The following is a 6,000-nucleotide window of genomic DNA, read 5'->3' as shown; positions in this document are numbered from 1 at the left end:
TGATTGCCCCAGTGTGGGCTAGCGGTTCTGGTTCAGATATTATATACACTGAAAACAGTACAAAAACACACAACAGAAAAATAATTAATTTTTATCATATTCCCAGGTACAGAGTCTCATGATTCCTTCAGATGTAGCAATTTCATTAATCTAAGATGGTAGACTTATCCATCAGCACATGTGGTACTATTTGTGGTAATCAAAGCAGAACGGTAAGTCAGTACTTCTAACAGCCTATGCAATGTTGTGGTCGTTCTGTCAGTCAAACAGAATTATGTCTATACCTGTATTTTTATGTACTTTTCAGAATTAAAATGTTTTCCCCAACTGAGTGAAATGTTTGATACATTATAGGGCAAATTGAAGGTGAGAAAAACAAAGAATGATGCTTTTTGAAAGTCAGAAGCAAGGCTGGCTTGATCTGTGCCCCATTTATCTCTGCTCAGAATCTGAAGGTGGAGATAGGAACAACACCCCTGGTTTGGGCTCACTCTTTTGAAATGAGTACATAGATTCTATCACGCCCTAAAAATGGTAGTTATTCTTACTGGTCCTCAAAGCGGAATGGGTTGGTTTTTTTTTTAAGAGAACATCTAAGTGCCCCGATGACTGCTTTGAACAACTGTGAGTCATCATGGATCATCATATGGCTGAGTTAAAGCTTGCTCTTTGTTATTTCAGGAGACACATTTACTCTGTAATTGCTAGGTTTTGCTCAATATGATACTGTTGGTGATGTTCCATGGTGGAGATACCACACGTCAGCAGTCCTAGGTCACCATCTGGAAGTCCACAGGCTGTCTCTGTATATGAAGTACTTAAAAAACCCTACAGTGTTACCGACTGTTCAAGTCACCTGTACAGCACCGCACTGATTCCCAGCCTTGCTGCTCTGAAAAAAAAATGGCAACATACTGCACCTTACTGCACCTTACTAGACTCATCTCTTCCAGGCTCCTGCTGCCTCCTTTCTGTTCCCACTCAACTTGTCTGTCGCTGAACCTCTGTGCATTTCCAGGAACAAGTATAGAGGCACCAGAGATGGTTCTGCACAGGAACACAAGAGCTTCTGCAGGACATATATCCACGGGCTTCATGCCTCAGCTAAAATGTGGTCATGTCTTCACACGCAGTGTTATCAAGCACCACACTTTTAAACCTGTCTCAAGATCATCTCTTAAAGAAGTTTCAAAAGTAATTGATGGTTTTCTCTCGTGTTCATTAACATTGATGGATGTGATCACTGACGGATGCTGTGATTGCTGCTGCCTGGCATGGGCCCTTGATAGGGGCCACAGAATTCAGTTTTGCAAGTGCTGCTGGCCCACAGGTCTGTCTTCTCCCATGTGCACCCAAAAATACACTGTGCAGTTCCAACACAAACGCCAGCCTCGGCTTCATCAAGTAGGAATACTGAGGTTCAACAAACCATTAAATGATCCTGGAGAAACATACTAGAAAAACAACGTGCAATATGTTTTCGAACCACTTTACTCCATTGGGAGTAGGATTACCAATGAGAAGTTGTGCCTATTTCAGTAAAATTTTGTATCTGTGCACACAGTGAGATGAGAGCTAGTGTTCTACCATTTTATTCTGGACAAAAAATGATGATGGTGCCATGTAAATGGCAGTAAATTAGTCCTGAAATTCTTACAAGAACTGAAGTTGTATATCATAATTTAGTTTTTGTACAGCCCTATAGCCTAATCAGCACTTCTTATGCAAACACTTCCAGCAATGAGTTCAGAAGTAGACATGTAAACAGGCTTATCAGCTCTAATTGAGATACTATCATATATAACACATACAAAGACACTTGGCAAGCTTTTATCTTACATGCTGTATTTGCATACGGATGGTATTTATAGCCTCTAAATTAAGATTTTGTTTTGTTTTGTTTTTTCATCGACTCCGTTCATCAAGCAGGCCGTACTCCTATATGACATTGTGTTCTGGAGCTGACCTGCATTCCTTTCAAACCATTTAATCACACACAGCTGACCAACATTCCTGTATAAAACCACCTAATCAAATGCATTACAAATACCCCAAATGGTTACTTAATCTCCATATATGTACAAGTGTTAAACGTGCAGTGTCCAAATATGCCCTTTCATAAAAGCAAATGACATAAAGGCAAAAGACGTTTCCAAAGTAAACCTTCTCCCCCCTCACCTTCAACCAGCACAGACATTCTTAAGGTGGCTGAGATCGCATTGCTCCATGTAGTTGGACTTGCACATGAAGATTAGATTACACCGTAACTCATACTCAAGCTTGTTTTCTGCACATCTTAAAAATGCAGTTTAAGAAGAAAGAAATATAACAGCTTTCCACTTCTGGGCAAGTATGTCAAACGAGCTGCGAAAATGCGTGATGCTGCAGCACCTAGATAGCTCACAGAACATATCACAGAGGAGCGTATTTCCTTTCATCTCCAAGTTGCTCGGCTCATATGAAAAGCTTCTGGAGGTTGTAACTGTCTAAGAACCGTGTCTCAGGATTAAGCGGAATGAGGGTTTTTTTTTTTTTATGTCCAGAACCCACACTTTGATTAGCACTTTCACTAGAAATCCAAGGAGAATCCACGAGAAATCCACGAGAAGGACAGAGACCCACTGAGTTGGAGATTGAACTGTTTTCCCCATTTCTAGAGATTCTCATCTAGATCAGTGCTGCGAGCCGACTGATATGGGCACACTTGCGGTACTGCTGACTGTGCTGTATGTGTTCTGTGGGCAACAGTTTTCCAAAACGCCAAACTAGCATAATTTCACTTTAATCTCTTTCCTACATGCATCTTTTGGGCTTTTACAGTATTTGCTCATCAGAGTAAATGAAATCTAAGAAGTTCTGTGTTTGAAACACAAAAGCACACAAAAGCAGAGGGAGGTGGAAGGGTATATAAAGGGATACATTTAAGAGACAGGATGGGAAATGTGCCTGTGAACAGTAAAGGGAAAAAAAAAATTTAAATCTCTGTTAATGCTGTGAAAGCACGGCACAGAGCAGGCTACATCACAAAACAGCAGCCGTTTCTGCTGTTTCTCCCGTTGCCGTTTGATGCCTGGGTGTCGGGGCGTTACGCGGTGCCCGGTTTGGGGGTCTCCTTTCCCCAGGCAGCCCCTGCCGCGCCCGAGGAGCAGCCAGGTGGGGGGAGGGCGGTGCGGGGCCGGCCTGCCAAGCCCTCTGAGGCAGGTGGGAGCGGGCGGGTGGGACACGCTGCGTGGGAAGGTGTTCGAGGGGTGCCCCACGGGCTCCACCCGCGTCAGCCGGAGGGGAGCAGCGACGCTTTCCAGGTTTTATAGCAGACAAAAAAAAAAAAAAAAAAAAAAGAAAGAAAACCACCAACCCCAAACCCACCAAGTTTTTATTTTAAACAGATGTGAGCGGATCGCCGCGTTTTCAGGTATTTCGGGCGCAGCGCAGCGCTGCGCGCCCAGCGCCTTACACGACGGCGCTGCACGCTCCAGCACGCGCGTAAAACCCGTCGTGGGGCGCGCCCGCCACTCAGCCGCTCGCCCGGGGGCTCCCGGCGGGGGCCTCTCTCCCCTCCTGCTTCCCTCCCACGCCCCCCCTTCTCCACGCCGCCGGTCACGTGGCAGCGCCCCCCGCGCCCCGAGACCGCGGCGGCATTGTGACGCAGGAGGCCTCCGCCGCGGCGGCGGCAGGAGGCGCGGGTGAGTGAGTGTGTGAGTGAGTGAGTGCTGCCCCTGGGGGCGCGCCGCCGGGGGGCCGGGTGTGCGGCGGCGAGGCCGGCCTCCTCCCTCCCTGCCTACCGGGGCTGCCCCCGGCCGCGGGCCGGTGGAGGGGCAGGGGCGGAGGGCGGGGCGGCGGGAGCCGGGCCGGCGGCGGAGCCCTGCCTGCACCGGCGGGGAGGGGCGGGGGGCGGCAGCCGAGAGGCGGCACCTGGGTCTTTCCCCCGTCTCCATCACCCCGCGCCCGCCGTGACACAGCCGCGGACGAGCGGAGCGGAGCAGAGCGGAGGGGTGAGGCGAAAGGAGCAGAGCCGAGCTGGCGTGGGAGGGCGCGGGGGCTTTGTTGCCGCCGACACCGCCGTACCCCGGGGGGGCACGGAGCCGGGCCAGGGGTGCCCCGCGGGGGGGCGTGCGAGCAGGACTGGAGGCGCCCGGCGAGTCTGTCCCGCGGGTTGCGTGAGCGGGGGTGCCGGGGGGGCAGGAGGGGGGGGCGGGGGTGGGGGACGAGCCCCGGTCCCCGCGGCGGGGAAGTGCTTTCTACATGAAATCAGGGCTGGGCGCGGGGCGGGGGGTTGCGGGGTGGTTTATTGGGGCTGATCGCGTCCGTGGTGTCGGCTCTGCGAGGTGCCGGTGGAAAAGCCCTGGCAGCGCCCGGACACCCGCAGCCGGCCCGGGTCCTGCTGCTGCTCTGCTCGCAGCCCCCAGCAGCCCCCGTCCCGCCGGGGCACGCCGGGACCCGGCAGAAAATCCCGTTCGAGTGGCGTGGCCGTAACCGTGGGGAAGCAAATGCAAAGTTGTCTGGTAGAAAAGCTGCACCTTGGCATGTACGTGGGTCAGTCCAAGATCATGTTTTTGCAGCAGCAGGGATCAGACCTCTTTCATACCCCTCTCCTTGAGCGTTTTTATGCCAGCGAATACAATTTATACGAAGAAGAGCTCAAGGATCAGTGGTAGTGGATGGTACTGGACACAAACCAGCTCCTAAGCAGTCTGGGTCTTGGTTGTCAGTGTTGTCACCTCATGGCATTTTCAATGGCTGGTGTAAAGCCACGGCTCTTAGAGAGGTATTAATTGGTCACAACTGCTTCTCAAAAAGCCCCCGTGCCCCCAAAACCACCAAAAAACTGCTAGTGCCTTTGATTCCTTAGAAAATCTTGGAAGCATGGCCTCATTGTGCATCTCAGCAATCCAACCACAAAAGGTAACTTAAAAAGTTTTCAGAAAATGATTCTGAAGTGAGTCACTTGATTGTTGGACCCTTTTGTGATATTTGAAGGGCTGAAGAAAGAGATACAATCATAGCATTAGAAAATCAAAATTACTTCATATATTGTGCAAATAGCTCTGATCCTGCAGCCAGGAATTATGTTGAATGATGTGCACTTATTTAAGCCTTGCATAGCATGCTGTAGCAGATTTTTGTAGTGTCCTGCCCTTACTGAGTTTAGCGAGTGTGTGTACTGCATGTACTCCCAACAAGCCATAAATAATACGACCTGTTGCCTTGCTACCACCTATAAACAAGAGCTTCTTTGCCCTAAAATACTCTGCAACCCACTCAAAGGCTGCCTGCTGAGCATGGTAAGCTGCTTCTCTCTTTGTGCTGCTAAGCCTGTGAGTGTGCGTGGTGCCGTACTGGACCCATATTTTGAAGATTTTGTGTCTAAGCTGGAAACATGGTCTTGAGAATAGGCTTGAGGGATTGCGCAAGAGGGAGTTCAAACATGGGAAGAAGGGGTTTTTATGTGAATAAACAATTAGAATTTGACCTGTCCTGTTGTCCAGAGTAAACTTGCTTCACTACTGTACTTACAGTTCCAGAATTGTATAATAACTTTTCCTTTAGCTCTTCCTTCAGTTAACACACTGTGCTTGGTGTGAAAAGGCTCCCTTTTTAAGGTGTGGTACCTTTCATTTCTGCACATTTTTGTGTGGCGAAGATTTACGCAAACTGACTGACTCTTCCACTTCATCCAGTCACTAATGATCTCTTAACCAGCAATTTAGCCATTTTTTCAGATATTTGTGATTTCTACTGTGTCCCATTGATTCAATGTGTTGCAGAAAGCAGCTGTGGCTTGTAGGTTGTTGAAAAAGTGGATAAAAGGGAATTACGTCAGAGAAGAGTTATCTCCAAATCCAAGGAGCCTGTAAAGGACCGATCTGTTAAAAAACTTCCTTGTTTGAGTGAGTAGCCTGGCGTGGGCTGCTCAATGTACTTTAAGTGGCCTTTTGGCATGAAGAGATAGGCAGTCTTTTGGGTAAGGAAGTCCTATAGAAGGTAGTACATTATATTAGA

General features: G+C 48.9%; 1 protein-coding gene across 2 annotated transcripts in view; it reads left to right on the top strand.

The window, feature by feature from the left end:
* The first annotated feature begins 3,877 nt into the window (after window positions 1-3,877).
* Window positions 3,878-6,000, top strand: part of SNCAIP (synuclein alpha interacting protein) — a 94,587-nt gene continuing 92,464 nt past the window's right edge. For both annotated transcript variants that reach the window (XM_086770312.1, XM_086770311.1), the window contains exon 1: window positions 3,878-3,992. The gene's annotated coding sequence lies outside the window, so the exon portion shown is untranslated. The remainder of the gene's footprint in view (window positions 3,993-6,000) is intronic.

This window comes from Chlamydotis macqueenii, chromosome Z, assembly GCF_036417535.1.
Source record: "Chlamydotis macqueenii isolate bChlMac1 chromosome Z, bChlMac1.mat, whole genome shotgun sequence".
NCBI lineage: Eukaryota > Metazoa > Chordata > Aves > Otidiformes > Otididae > Chlamydotis > Chlamydotis macqueenii.
Note: the sequence above shows the minus strand (reverse complement) of the source record. Positions and strands in the feature narration are given on the sequence as shown.